Source organism: Euprymna scolopes, chromosome 10 (assembly GCF_053919585.1).
Source record: "Euprymna scolopes isolate OS-2025 chromosome 10, ASM5391958v1, whole genome shotgun sequence".
Taxonomy (NCBI): domain Eukaryota; kingdom Metazoa; phylum Mollusca; class Cephalopoda; order Sepiida; family Sepiolidae; genus Euprymna; species Euprymna scolopes.
The window spans coordinates 159,875,713-159,891,005 of NC_136491.1; the positions used below are offsets into that span (position 1 = coordinate 159,875,713).

General features: G+C 45.3%; 1 long non-coding RNA gene across 6 annotated transcripts in view; it reads left to right on the plus strand.

Moving 5' to 3' along the window:
* The window catches only part of LOC145286337 (uncharacterized), a 126,749-nt gene that overhangs the window by 88,751 nt on the left and 22,705 nt on the right, over positions 1-15,293 (plus strand). For 3 of the 6 annotated variants that reach the window (XR_013869144.1, XR_013869143.1, XR_013869145.1), the window contains one exon: positions 10,678-10,757. The exons of the other annotated variants lie outside the window; for them this stretch is intronic. This is a non-coding gene — a long non-coding RNA (uncharacterized LOC145286337). The remainder of the gene's footprint in view (positions 1-10,677; positions 10,758-15,293) is intronic. 6 annotated transcript variants of the gene reach the window in all.

Genomic DNA, 15,293 nt, shown 5'->3' on the forward strand with positions numbered 1-15,293 from the left:
TTCATGGTCTAATAATTAAAATCCACTCAACATTTATCTATTTGACTTGATGTTCTGGTGGTTCCTCAAATAAAATCTAAGTGCCAATCTCCACAACCTGAAAACACCCTAGTGACTCCAACTTAGGTCCTTCAGCTATCTATCCTGTGGTGAGTTGGTGAGTTGGGTCATTTTGAAGTTTCGCCTTTTATTTAGGCAAACAAAAGAGTGGTAAATGTGAATTTTCCGCTGGGCGACGTTGGTCCGGGGTCCGTCGCCGGTGTATTCCATCAGGGGGATGCTTGTCGGTTCGCCGTGAGCTGGAATGCTGGGATGATGTCGGAGAAGTCGGCGTGGTAACTGGTGCGGGTGATCGGTCGACTTGGGTCCGACTGGGACTGTACTGATGTGTAGGCGTCAGGTTATGAGAGGAATGGACGGACGAATTGGCAACACTGAGGGTTCAGTGTTCATCAGGTATGGACGGGCGCTCGGATCGGACAGACACTGAGAAGGAAGCGTCAGTGTATACGAGATACGGACGACATGGGGACCGGAGTCGTGGTGATGAGGTGGACTTCTACGGCTGGAAACCGGAGCCACGGTAGTGGTGGTGGACTTCTACGGCTGGAGACCGGAGCCACGGTAGTGGTGGTGGACTGGACTGCTACAGTAAAGAGACTGGAGTCACAGTGAATGCGCGAGCGTCGAACGGTGAGGAGACTGTGAGCAAGTGCAGAGCTTTGCCGAGTTTATATATTTTATTGCTTTTTTAAAAATTTTGAAAATACAATTAAGTAAAAAACAAAAGATTTTTGAACAACAAAATTAGGCACAAGGCCCTACAAGAAATTGGGGAGAGGAAGGGTTCAGGGTCTTTGTGACTAAAGTGATTAAAAAGTAATAAATGTAGACTTTGGAGTCTTACTCTTGACTGGCAACATTTACCAAAATACCTCATTCACTCTATGGATCTTAAACTAACTAATAAATCCCCAGCGTTTAAGAATGAAAACCATATTTACAATTAATAAACAGTTGTCTGTGTGTTTGTGTATGCATTTTTTTTTTTTTTTTAATTAATTTTGTGTGTGTGTGTGTGCATGTGTGAAAAAATAAAGTTCAATTTCATTGGTAAATAAAAAAGTTTTTAAATTAGGAAAAGGATTGCGCATGGAGAGGGGAAAACTAATTAAAAGTGTTCATATGAAAAACAAAAAATAAATCCTACCGGGTTGTAAGTGAGACCCCCCTGTACTAATCTAGGTGACTAGACCCTCCACTGTTTTCCGGGGAACCGAAAACAAGCAGGGCGATCCCTAATTGGGGATTGGGGAAAATATCTTAATGGCAGTGGGAGAAAACAAAGCAACGGGTGGAGGGGGGTTGGAAGGTGACCTCTGAGTAGGGGAGTGACCGGGGATGTTGAAAAAGCAAGGATGTGGCACAAAGGGGATGGGCAGACTCAGAGGTTCTCTAGTACCAAAAAATAAAATCAGGAACAGGATCTCATTTATACCACCAGTCAAGAGTCTTAAGTTTTTCTTAGCTAGAACCTAAGCGGGATGGGTTCCGAAGGCCCCAGCACCGCCCGTGCCATGCTTAAGGAGGGAACACGTATTGAAACTTGGTTCCTCGACGGATGCACAAACTAGTGCTGTGCACCCACCTCTTGTCAAATTCCACTCTAGGCAACCTCCTCCAATCGCATCTGATCTTTACTTTAAGCGGATGTTTAAAGTAAACGATCAGATCCCGATCCGGAACAGATGTCCCTTCGCGGACCAACTTGAGGCGCGTGATCCAAATCACCATGCGCGCTACTGCCAGGATCGCCAGGATAACCATTCATGGGGAACGGCGGCTCCATGTTGTACACAAAAAACCCTTCGTCGAGATCGAGCGGACATTCGGCACTGATGCGAGCCATTACTCCCTCGACGTACTCCAATAAGGGCTGGATCCGGCTGCAACTAAAAAACGCGTGCCCGATCGTTTCGGGCTCGCGTTCGTCACAGCGCGGACAGAAGCCGCTTGTATTTTCTTTATACCGGCAGAGTTCGTCGAGAAGGGGCAGCGCGTTACGGACCAGTCGCCAGGTAAGGGAAAATTCCGAGTTGTTCAGAATCTCCCGTCCCGGCGCCCAACTCCAATGAGAACGGACAACCTCCATCGACCATCCCATCCGCCTACAAAGTGGATCCTTCGCGGTCCCCTCCACTAGCTCCCGATATAGTTTCTTTCTTGGCTGATCGAGGACACTGGTCCCCAGCAAAGCTCTAAGAGCGGTCCGGCATTCGGAGAAGAACTTAGACTCCCCCCTCGGCCTACGACGACCTTCTACCGAGGGGTTGGGTTTGAGATTGGGAAACGAGTTCTCAACCACAGGGACCCAAGGAGCGTCTTCTTCAAGCGAACGACCCAGGAAAGCCAATCTCTCGGCATTTCTATGACACAAGAGACTGGGCTGACCCAGGCCGAGCGAGGGAGGCCTCTGGACACAGACCTCTCTGCAGACATAATGCTTACCATCGTTCCACACTAGTGAATCGAGGCACCCTTGCAAGCGGGTTAGTCGTTCTGCAGGGAGAGGAAGTACAGACAATCGGTAAAGGATGAGCGGAAAGACGTATGTAGCACACGCCTCCGCCCGACCCTTCAAGGACAATTTCCTTCCAATCCAAGTCTTCACTGACGATTTGACCTTGCCATATACTTCCGACCAATTCTTTTCCAGCTGAAGTCCCGGTCCAAACCAGACACCGAGAATATGGACCGGTCCATCGGTCCAGCTGAAAATACCTGGAAGCGAGTTTACCCCGGTCCAGGCCCCCAACCGCAGGCCGACAGACTTGCTGCGGTTGAAGATGGCCCCTGTGACTTCTTCGTATCGAGCGAGCGCCTCGACCACCGCTTGAACGTCCGTGTGGCAAGACACGAACACGGTGACGTCATCAGCGAACGCGGAAACCCTGGCTCGTGTGCCTCCAGGGAGGGCTATTCCGCGCAGGACTGGTGTAGCCGCCTTGTCCTTTAACTTGCGAAGGAGGGGTTCCCACGCCAGGACGTACAACAGAGGCGACAGCGGACAACCCTGACGCACCGACCGAGAGACAGCGAATGACTCCGACAGCTTACCGTTGATCTGCACCGCTACCGTCGGCCTATCATACAGGACAAAGATCCACTTGCGGAAGTCCGGATTAAATCCGGCGGCCTCTAGCACAGCTCCCAGGAACCGATGGTCGACCCTATCGAATGCCTTGGACTGATCTAAACTGATCAGCGCGGCTTCAGCGGCGTCTTCTGTCCCCTCTGTGATCGAGCGTATCAAATGCAAATTGTCTTGAATCGATCTCCCCTTCACAGCATAAGTCTGGTCCGGTTCGATCAAGTCAGTGATGACAACCTGTAAACGATTCGCAAGAATCTTTGCCAAAATCTTTAACTCTGTGTTTAGCAGAGTCAAGGCCCTAAAGTCGTCAAAATTTTCCACCCCACCATGCCGTTGACCTTTCCTCAGCAATGTGATCACTCCCTTGGTCACCTGTCCAGGGATGGAACCCTGAGCAAACCAATGGTTGAACATATCCTTCAGAATAGGGACCAACATGGGCAACAGCCTCAAGTAGAACTCGTAGGGTAAACCATCAAGCCCCGGGGATTTGTTGTAGCCGACCTGCTTCAACGCAGTAATGACCTCATGTTCAGTAACAAGACCATCACAGTTAGCCGCCCGAGCCGCCGTGAGGCGGGGAGAGTCAGCCAAATAGCTGCCAAACTCATCGACCCTGAGTCCGGGTAGTTGGGTGAAGCGCTCCGATAGATGCTCCCGAAACCCCTCGCAGATCTCCCGAGTCAAAACTAGGGCGTGTCCTTCCAGGTTATGTACTTTACGAATGTACCCGTCCGAACCGCGCCTTAAAGCAGCCTTACGCTCAACAGCGTCAACATTCACAGCCTCGTTGGAAACTTTCATTAATCTAGCCCTAACTACTTGACCTTCATACCGCTCGCTAGCCAAGCGGCTGAGGTCTTGTTTAGCTAGTGCTACCTCTAGGGGATCCCCCCTCTCCACCGCCCGGGTCAGCTTATCCTCTAAGCGCTTCTTTGCCTTAGCCTTATCTAACGCGAGGCGTTGGCTGTATTGGACAGAGAAGCGCCTAATTTTGGCCTTAAGACTAACCCACCACTTACTCCCTGTAACCGCCCCCACTAAAGCCCGCTGAATTAATTCTGTAACCTTCAACCGGTAGTCCTCCAACTCCAACAAGGTGCTGTTGAACTTCCAGTATCCGGCTAGTTTAGGCCTAGCACTTAAGTTCAAACGGGCCATAACGAGTTTATGGTCCGAGTGTCCTAACAAGTGGAACGTGGGGCACGATAGAAAGTCTACGTTGCCTCTTCTAACTAACATCCGATCCAAGTAAGTACTCGGATGGGAAGGCGTTCCAGGATGCCACGTCCACATCTCCCGCCCCGGATGATCCAGACGGAATCTGTCGACGAGATCGCACGAGGCCATCAGGTCGAACAGAGTGCTGTCACAGCGCACCGACCCACTAGTTCCCCCGACCTTATCTATTTTGGGATCAAGGATTGCATTCCAATCACCCATTAGAACTAACCGTTCCGGATCCACTAAGAAGCCCTCCAACCGTCGAAAAAAGGATGCCCTCTCTACAGCAGAATTGGGAGCATAAACAGAGACAATCCGAAAAACACTACTATTAACGGCAACATCAACAACAACTAGCCGCCCGTCCTCGCCTGCGTGAACAACATTCACCGACGCTGACAGGGTGCGACTCACTAGCAAGGAGATTCCATGACTATAAGTATTGCCATATGCTGAGTAAACGTCGTAATCGTTCACCAGCACCTGACAATCCTCGTCACAAATAAAGTGGGTCTCCTGGATAGCGGCAATATCTACCTTAAGGGACACCAAGTCTCTCACAACGCGCGAGGCCTTGCTTCGACACCTGATGCCCCTTACATTCAGTGTAGCCAAGTTCAAAGCCATGTTCACTTACCTTATTCAGTGTCACAGACGGGTCTGAAATCCTTGGCAGTGAGGACGTGGCAGGTCTGGCTGAGGCTGCCGGTAAGTAATTCTGCTGAGGGTACTCCATCCTTGGCCACACCTCCCACGTTCAGGGGGAAGGTTAGTTTAAGTGCCCTGTAGAATGAGGGGTGGATATACACGGGGACTTTGCCCTCACACTTAAAGAAAAAATTGTTCAGTGACGGATGGTCCCTGTCCACCAGCTGCTGGCCCGGGATCGCATTCTTTGCTGCCTTGATCATAGCCCAGAGGGCTTGAGTCCTAACATCCTTGTTGACCCTAACAAAAGTGGTCAACATGGGAGCGTCCTTGAATTTTGTTGGGTCCGCTACGCTGTCGCCATCAACGTATGCGAGACCCCTCAGCTTGTTATAATGGACCTTTTGCTGTCCTTTGAGGTCCGGTATTGTTTGGTGCTGGTCTAGCTCGCATATTCTACCTCCTGGCAGGAACGGTAGTTTTTTAGTTCGTTCCGTGCGAACTGGCCTTGTTGGGGAAGGGGGGCTTTTAGGTTGGGGGTGAGGGGAGGGGGGGTGGAGTGGGGGTAGTTGTCACAGTTCCTTCCTTGGGTGGTTTATCACAGGATGGGGGTGGTGAAGGGTTTCTTGGGGCTTTGGGGAGATCTGGGGAGGGGGGTAGTTGCTCGGGCTGCTGAGGTAGTGGGGTGGCAGGTGGCTTAATTTGCGGGACTGTTGAAGTGTCTTTATCAGTAGGGGTAGGGGGGTCGGCTCGTGTCTTCTTGCTCTTCCTCCTTCTGGCCCTTCTGATCTCGGTTGCGCTTAGCTTCGCGGGTAGTGGAGTTGCCTCCTCTTCCTCAGACACTACCTCCTCCTCAGACTCTTGTAATTTCCTTTTGTTTGAGGAGGGGGGTGCCTGCGTGTCCATGGCTTCTTACTTTTTGGGTTGGTCTCTGGTCACCGTCTGTGAGGATGACTGTTGCAGGGTCTTCCCTTTTTTGGTGACCGTCACCCAACCCGTTAGCGCTTCTGAGAGGCTTGTGGTCGGAGCGGGAGGTCTTGGGTGGATTCCTGGCCTTTTTGGGGCAGTCTTTGGCCATGTGCCCCTGTTGTTGGCATTGCCAGCAGTGGGGCTTTCTCCCTTCCACTATTAGCGAAAGGGTCCAGTCCCCAAACCTGAGTGTCGCCAGGATTCCATAGAAGCCGGCCTTGTCCAGGACCATCTGAATCTTGTAGTCCCCGGTCATGATGTTCCTTGGACCGTGGACTGGTGATACCTCCTCGACGTCCCCGTACTGGCTGAGGATGGCTCCCAACTGGTTGGCTTCCATGTAACAGGGGACGTTCAAGGCGGAGACGATTGCTCTCCTCTTGTTAAGGTACACCGGCTACAGCTTGATGTTCCCGCTCTGGTGGGTGGTCCTGGACAGTTTGTCGGCGGCTTCGGGGGTGGGAAGCAGCACATCCCATTGTGCGTAGCTCCGTCTGCAGACGTAACTGGCTGGGATGTTCTGCTCCAACAGAAGTTTCAGCATGGTGTCCTTGTTGACACCCGTCAGACCCCTCGTCTTCGTGTCCGACATGATGTAGGAGAGGACCCTCTTCTCCAAGCCTTCGACTTGCCCCGGGAGAGGTTGGATGGTGTTCCCCTCTGTGTATTGTCTGTATTTGGAGTCGAAGAGCTCCTTATAGTCCTCTGGCTTCATCCTGTTCTGCTGCTCTTTAGGACCCCATGCTGATCCTCCCCCCGGTTGGGTGTCTGCTGGTCCAGGGACAGGAGTTGTAGGCGAGGCTGTTGGCTGCTCAGTGACTGTTCTTGGGCTCGCGGTGCCAGAGGTTTGACCTTTACCAGTCAGAGTTGGCCAGTCCGCACATGCCATCGCGTGCTGGCTTTCTCTGCTTTCCGGGTCGTTCCCCTTCTGCTTCTTCTTCTGCTGGGTGGCATTCTCTTTCGGGGTTGCAGGTGCCTCCCCTCCTGGGGATGTGTTCCCAGCAGCGGCTTTTGCAGTCGCAGGGGTGGGGGGTGACGCTGCTACCAGTTTGCGTTTGTTGGAACTGGTCGATGCGTTTACCTCCACCTGGGTTTTCCTCTTCCCGTCATTGCCCTCTTGGGGAGTGCTGCTGGATGGGATCATGGTTTCCTCCTCAAACAGCGCTTTTAGAGAGGCTAGGGTTGCATTGAGTAGCTCCTCTGTTTTTTCCGCTGCGCTGTTTTCCTCTGTCTCTTGGGGAGCCGGTGACAATGGTCTCGCAGACCCGTCCGCTTGTTGGGGGACTTGGGATGCTTTAGGTGCAGCTTCCGTTGCTTTTCCCCCTGCAGTTTTTCCGGCAGCTGTGTATTTCGACGGGCTGCCCTCGTGGGGAGCAGCAGTTCTAGGATGTGTTCTTTACAAACAGTCGATGCTGAAGGAGTTCGTTGTTTGTATTTAACGAAGTTTTTCCAGGAAATTAAAGTTCGTTGTTTTGTTTTTGTTGTAGAAAAGATGTCTTTTTTAAATTTCTTTTCTAAAATGGGGCTCTGAAATCACGTGATGGCTGTTGATATTACTGGCTACTGCTGATTTCGGCCGAGGCTGTCAGTGGCCGGTCGTCTGTTGTGCTGTTGTTGTTGTTGTTGTTGTTGTTGTTGTTAGCGGCCGAGCCACGACAGATTAACTGCTTTCCAAATATCAATTATATCACCGGCTATTAATTTTGAAAGCGCAAATTTACTTGAGGTTGGATGTATATTTTCCAGGAAATAACTGTGCTGTATGACTTGTCGATATGGTGGGGGGTTCTGTTTTATCAAGCATAGAAGGTGGACCAGCAAATTTATTAGTATCTCTACTGCGAGTAGAAATTTTGGTTTGTTTCCCAACCATTTTAGAAAAAAAATATCTGAAAAACGTATATAATATCGGAAATTGTCGAATTATATAAATAAGTAAAAATTGAGAGAGAAGAAATTCAAATATGATAAAATATAAAATAATAAATATTCACTTACTGAATTACAAATCAAACTGCTAACGGCAAGATGTTAACGGCAAAAGGCACGCAAAATAAACAACTTTCAAATGAAAAAATATCTTTACAATTATAAAATATCTTTAAAATAAACAAATAATTATAAAAATAATAATAAAATTGTTTTATAAGAATTATAAAAATATTTTTGTTTCTTGATAGTTATGTATTAAAATGAAATGCAAACTAGTAAACACGTGTGTGAATTAGCGAATGTTTTGATTTTTCCGGTGAAGATTGAAAATTGCACCAGTAAAAAAATAGACCGGATTTGTGTGAAGTTCATTGTAAATTAAATTAAATATTATTCAGTATTAGCCTTTTTTTTTTAATTTATTATTAGTTAACTTACTTAAAATGCCTCGAAAGTAAGAAATATCTATATATTATTTAACATATTTGCTTCAGATTTTCTCAAACCCGGTCATAATTTGACCTATAACTTCTATCACTTAACACCGGTGTAAAATCAAAATATACAATAATTTTGATGTTTAAATTCATTTGCTCATAAAACGGTAAAGTTTTGGAGAAAAATATTTTGCACTTTTACTTTTTAGGTTAGTTTACATCTTTCTCTGGGTAGAAGTAACCGTGGTTCCAAAATCGACCTCCCCTATGCCTGGTCCACCACCTGGTTACAATAATATGATAATAATAACTTCCAACAAATGAGCACTGCTTTCAACAACTTGTGGGAGAAAAAATACGCCTAAGTTGAACTATACTCACACAATCAGCAAAGATCTGACCAAAATATTCTAGACAATTCCTTTGTTATAAAAACGTTTAAATTGTTAATTGTAAATTAATGTATTTTAACAAATTGTGTTATTTAATGATTTCTCTACAATTATAATTTATAATGAAATGTAAAAACTCTTTTATATTTCACACAAGAAGAATTGTTTGCATTTTTTAATCACATTCACTTTTTTCAGTTGCTAACCTGAGTTGTCTGTTGCGGGGGCCGTTCGTCCGGAGACAATCGACCCAACAACTAACAAAATAGACACAGGCAAAAGGTAAACAGCATAAAGGCAAAGAAGAATAACGGACACAGGTTGTTTGGTTAAAGACGAGGGTTCGCCTTTTATTTTGAATAATAGAAACCAAAATCGTTTAATCTGGGTGCTGGTCGCCTGGAAGGTCGCATGTCACTGGAGGCAAGGTCTGGAGGTTCGGACTGGTATTCTGGACGTAGTGTGCTTCAGAGGGTGCTCGCTGGGTATGAAACAGTCAGCTGGGCATCAGAGCGATCCGGAACGAACGGTGGACACTGAGAGCTCGGGGGTCAGTGTTAAGGAACAGACGACACTAAGAACGGGGGGATCAGTGTTAGGAACGGACGACACTGAGAACGGAGGGATCAGTGTTTAGGAACGGACGACCGGTAGGGAGCCAGATTGCGAACCAGAGGAACAACGTGCGAGCGAGGTAGCGGACCAGAGGTGCAAGCAAGGTAGCGGACCAGAGGTGCAAGCGAGGTAGCGGACCAGAGGTGCAAGGCGCAAGCGAGGTAGCGGACCAGAGGTGCAAGGTGCAAGCGGGAGATGCAGGTGCAGTGCAGGAAGCTGAGGCTGCAGGCAGGAGATGTAGGAGGCTGCAGGCGGGAAGCTGGAGCAAGCGAGAAGGCTGCAGGAGGCACCAAGGGCTGGAAAAGGCTGCTGCTGGAACTGTGATGAGGAGGGCTAACAGAGTAAACAAAATGGTAGGTCTTTCGTAGGAACCTAGCCCTAAAAAGGGCTCTTTGAATTACTGCTCTTGCTGCATCGGCGCTGGTTCTGGTTCTGGTTCTGGAGTGGTTCCTGACTGCTGCTGCTACCGCATGAGATCCTTCGGCAGTGAGTGGATCTTCAAATTCGGGGACTCGTAGCCCCCTAGCCGGCTTAACTTTTTTGGCCGAGAGGCGCTTTCTTTGTGGAGACAGGGTGTTACAAGTGACGTCGCTCTCGGAAAATGAATAAATGAAGGTCATTAATTCCAGACAAAATTTTTACAAATCAAACTTAGTTTAGAAGTTTGAGAATTGTATTCTAATTCATTCCATCTGAAGCAAAAAGACAATCATAAAAGATTAATTTTTATGTATATTTCCTTTAACAGCGAGGATGCTGGAGAAAGGAGACATAAGTAGGTCAGCTGGCCTTGCCTTTTAGATGTGGTTATTCGTCCACTCTCCTTTCTTTTCTTCTGTCGCTCATGCTAGAAATGACACATGCTTATTTTATCGTATATAAAATGGTGGAGTGGGGAAAAGAGGAAGGTAGTTTTTCTTGCCCCCACGACAAGTCCACTAGACCACACGTTTCTCTTATCATGTAACGTCCACTGTTACAATAACATGGAGATGTTACATTGTAATGTTCCTATTTACTTGTCTCCCCACAAGGGCAGAGTTAGATGCAAACTTGTTTTTTTTTTTTTATTACCTTATGTAAAGTTAATCAAGGTTCCCCAAAAGTGTCACTCTAGATTGGAGCAAAAATAAAAAAATTACCCCAGACTTTGCTTTCACTGATGGAAAACAGAATAGACAAAGTGTTGGATTAGAACAGGTACTACACTTTGTTTCTATTGATGCTGTCATCTGTATTTTCTTTAATATTTAATACACGTTTGAAATGATTTGCAAATTGTTCTAATGTTTTTCTTTTTTTGCAGTCAAAACTTTTTGACCATCTTCTGATGCCTGTTGTTATGTTTTTTCCAATTTGTTTTGGGCAAACATAATGGAATTACTGGTAATTAGCAAGAGCACCTGACTAACCTGGCATGCAGCAAAATCTCACCCCTTCACTGTTGAGTCTCCAACATGCCGGAAAACCTTTTACTCTAATAGTTTCTTTGTGCATACTGTTAGACTTTGGAATTCTCTCCCAGTTTCTTGCTTCCCAGACTAACCTGCTAACCTGAGGAAGTTTAAATGTAATGTGAAAAACATCTCCCTACTCAACTCCTCATAATCTCCAGTTAGACATGATCCCAAATAGTAGCCCCTTACCTTTCTTGTTTATGATAAAAAAGAGTAAAAATTAAAATTTTGTTGTAAATTTTGGGTGGAGAATTCTTGTTTCAGCTTTGACCAAGACAATACCAGTGACACCGCATCTGGTGTCGGAATCAAGCAACGATTTTGGACCAGCACAATGAGGGAAGAGTCTATCGAACATATGCAGTGTGATGATGTATAAAAATGAAACCTAATGAGTGATGGTTGTGGATATGTGTTGCATGGAAAGAAATAACATGAGAATGATACGTTGGGTGAGGCAAGTCTTAAAGACAACCTCAGTTTTGATGAGCTCAGATGAAGATGCTGATTTGCTTAAAAAAGATGGTTTTTATATTCACGAAATTGTAATGTCAGGAAACCGTGAAAAATGTTTGTCGAGCTCAAATTTTTCTTTAAATTCGGTATGAAGTCGACAGACAAAGAAGAGGATAGAGGTTAAGCTGTACGCCATGTTAGCAGTCAGCTACGCGGTGGTGTTCTCAGGGACCAGTAGTAGATAGAGAGAGAGAGAGAGAGAGAGAGAGAGAGAAAGAGTGAGGATGTGTACATACGGTCTGTTAGCTTGTGCCCCATACATAGTAGTAAGTGGGCGTGACGCACGCGGTCAGTCCAAAGACCGACCAGCTTGAAAGCTGGGCCTAAAAGAAGGAGCCGCTTGTTGCTCTCTCTTTTATACTCGTTTCCGGTGGTCTTTTGTGCATGTGTGTATTTCCCTAGAAAGCGGAAGTGATGTCGTCCATGTGTGCGTTTGTGTGTGCGTATGTACGCGAACGTGAATATGTGGATGTGTGCGTGTATGTATATGACATAGCTTGAAATGTGAATGCGTGTTTTTGTGCGAGACTAGAAAAGGCTCGCAAAAGTCTGACGAGGGGTTTTGTCATTGTAGTTCGTTGAGGAGATAACCAGGCATGTTAAAGTGGTTAGGTGGAATGGAGGAGTGTAGATTTGTTTCACTTAGCGCTAAGATATCCAGGATGTTTGCTAGGAGAAATGATTCAACATAAGTAGAGAATCCAAGCCAATTACTGTGGTGGACGTTGAAGTCATCAAATACATGTACTTGTGTACTAGTATCGACTTATCCATAAACCAATCTCAAGAGGGACTTTTTCCTTTCTTTTCTCTCTCTCTCAATCCACACCTCTCATCGTGAGTAAAGTGGTAGGGCCCCCAGTGCTTTCACTCCCACTCCCGTTTAATCTTTACCGTTTTTTCTATCACTGTATGTATTAGATAGGATAAGTGAATCAGTCATGATAGTTGATGGTTGTGGATATGTGTTGCATGGAAAGAAATAACATGAGAATGATACGTTGGGTGTCTAATAAAAGTTGAAAGGAGATCCACCTCGTCACGTCTACTGTGTTGTAGAGAGTTCTTCTCCTTGGAGGGAAAGGCTTTAGGATTCATGCTCAGCTGATGGGATGCACGTCCTTCGTAGCTGGTGAATTTGAAAAGGAAGGCTTCTGCTCCTGGACCTTATGACCTTAGCACAACAGAGCTAGCAGTGTTTTATTAAAAAATCATGGTAGTTTCGTACAAATAAAAAAGGGTAGAAAACCAATCGAATAAAACAATAAAGCAATAAATATAAATCATGAACAGCATAAAAAATATAAATATATACACATTGGGGAGGGAGGCGGGGTATACAATTGTTGGTGTAAAAACAGAAAAATTCCAACACCACAGAAGCATCTTTCCAGCAGTCAGTAAAGCAAGATTCGTTAATGCATTTGTTGTAAAGTTTGGAGAGGACTAGAGCATCCACAGCAAAGCATTTTTTTAATAGCAGAACTTAGATGAGATCAGGTCCACATGCTTTTGAAGTGTCTATATTTTTTAGGATACAATGTACTTTAGAAGGAATAATTTTCAGATCATCTAGTGTGGTGTCTTTTCGCAAAGGAAAATCAGTGGTTTGCTGGGTCCAATATGTAGTTAGAGGTAAACCAAATGGGGTATGGGCATTCATTACACAATCATTGGGAACTGTGGTCAAAAATAGATCTCGAAGTGAGACCTTTTGATATGGGAAAGGTAATCGTCTGTGATATGGAATGAAATATAGAGAAGTTATGTGTTATGCTACCAGCTGGGTCTGTGTAAGTAGAGAATCCAAGTCAATTGGTGTGGTGGACATTGAAGTAACCAAATACGTGTACTTGTGCACTAGTATCGAGAAAGAATACTGTATCTATGCTGTCAGAGACTTTGTTTATTAAGGTACAGTCCTGCTTCTAGGGGAAGCGATAGAGAAAATATAAGTAGCTAATGTTATGTTGCATGTTAAGTCTAAAGCACATAAAGGCTTGATCGTCTGATTCTAGTTTTGTTTCTCTAGTCGAAGGTGTTTTTAATATAGACTCCAAGTCTGTGCATATATCTGTCTGGGTACTACGGCAAAGTGGGAGATAACCAGGCATGTTAAAGTGGTTAGGTGGAATGGAGGAGTGTAGATTTGTTTCACTTAGCGCTAAGATATCCAGGATGTTTGCTAGGAGAAATGATTCAACATAAGTAGAGAATCCAAGCCAATTACTGTGGTGGACGTTGAAGTCATCAAATACATGTACTTGTGTACTAGTATCGACTTATCCATAAACCAATCTCAAGAGGGACTTTTTCCTTTCTTTTCTCTCTCTCAATCCACACCTCTCATCGTGAGTAAAGTGGTAGGGCCCCCAGTGCTTTCACTCCACTCCCATTTAATCTTTACCGTTTTTTCTATCACTGGTAGGATTAATCTACCAAAAGACATATGTATTAGATAGGATAAGTGAATCAGTCATGATAGTTGATGGTTGTGGATATGTGTTGCATGGAAAGAAATAACATGAGAATGATACGTTGGGTGTCTAATAAAAGTTGAAAGGAGATCCACCTCGTCACGTCTACTGTGTTGTAGAGAGTTCTTCTCCTTGGAGGGAAAGGCTTTAGGATTCATGCTCAGCTGATGGGATGCACGTCCTTCGTAGCTGGTGAATTCGAAAAGGAAGGCTTCTGCTCCAGGACCTTATGACCTTAGCAGAACAGAGCTAGCAGTGTTTTATTACGATTCTGGTAATATGGAAAAATTAGCTGGCGATGCTGGTGAACTGTCTGGTTCTACTGTTAGTATGTCGTCCCCGTCGTTGTCTTCCTCTGTGACGTACTTAGCTCTTTTGTTCGGACTTAATGTGTCTAGTGCACTTTGCATGAAAAGTGCTGATCTCTTTGGTTTCCTAGCTATTATCAAACTTTTTTGTAGGTATTTTTTAATAGTGAATCTATGTGTGGTCTCCATATGGTTAACCACATGAGGGGGTTTCTTTTACATATGCACCACTCTTTTAGTATGTCCATTTTTCTTGTGGTCTTATAAATTATCATTCTGTGTCTTAACGGTTGTTCCTCTCCGGGTACTACATTCCAGACATTGGTCTTGCTTGTTGATAATGATGGTGTTCTTTCGATCAATCTCTCATTTTGGTGTTTTACATTTACTAGTACGTTCGTCCCTTCTAATACGCATTTTGCTTGTTCTACGTTTTTTTAGTAAACCATAACTCGTCGGTGTAAATAATTGATTTATCGGCGCAGCTTCCGAAGCAGAAGCTGTCGGACTTTTCAGTTCGTATTGTTCCGCTGTTTAGTAGTCCGTCGACTACCGACTTTAGTATATAGGACTTTCCGCTTGTGGTTGAGCCTTGTAAGTGGAATGCGTTTATTTTCGGCATTATTTTGTGACCGACGTTGAATAAGTCTTTTCCAAACTGTATCAGGTCTATCTTATGAAATGTACACCATTCGTCGTAGATATCGCAGGAGGTGTTTACGTCCCAATAAGTCGTTCCTGTTTCTGCGTTTAGTTTCTGTTTCTTTTCTGCGATTTGCTGCCATATCGGTGTAATTTGCGTTTCTGCATTTATTTCCGCTGCTGTGTCGTTCATTAACGCTTTTATGTTCGGTGTACTTCGATATGTTACAGACCATTCTTTTTTTATTTTAGCGTCTGTTTGTTGGAATACGTATTTCATAATCTGACCTTGGTCCGTGGCTCCGGCTGCCTTCATTAGAGATTTTATGAAAGCGAACTTGTTTTGCCTGACCGTATTGCTTGCCACGTTAATTTTATAATGTTCGTCTTGTTGCTGTGTTACTGTAAATTCACCGTTCGTTAATCGTTCCATAAACATTTTTTGTGCTAGTGTTGTCAAGTTGTTTGTGCAGAGTAATTGTCTATTTACCTCGCTCTTTTTGAAGTAGTCTATCAGTCCAT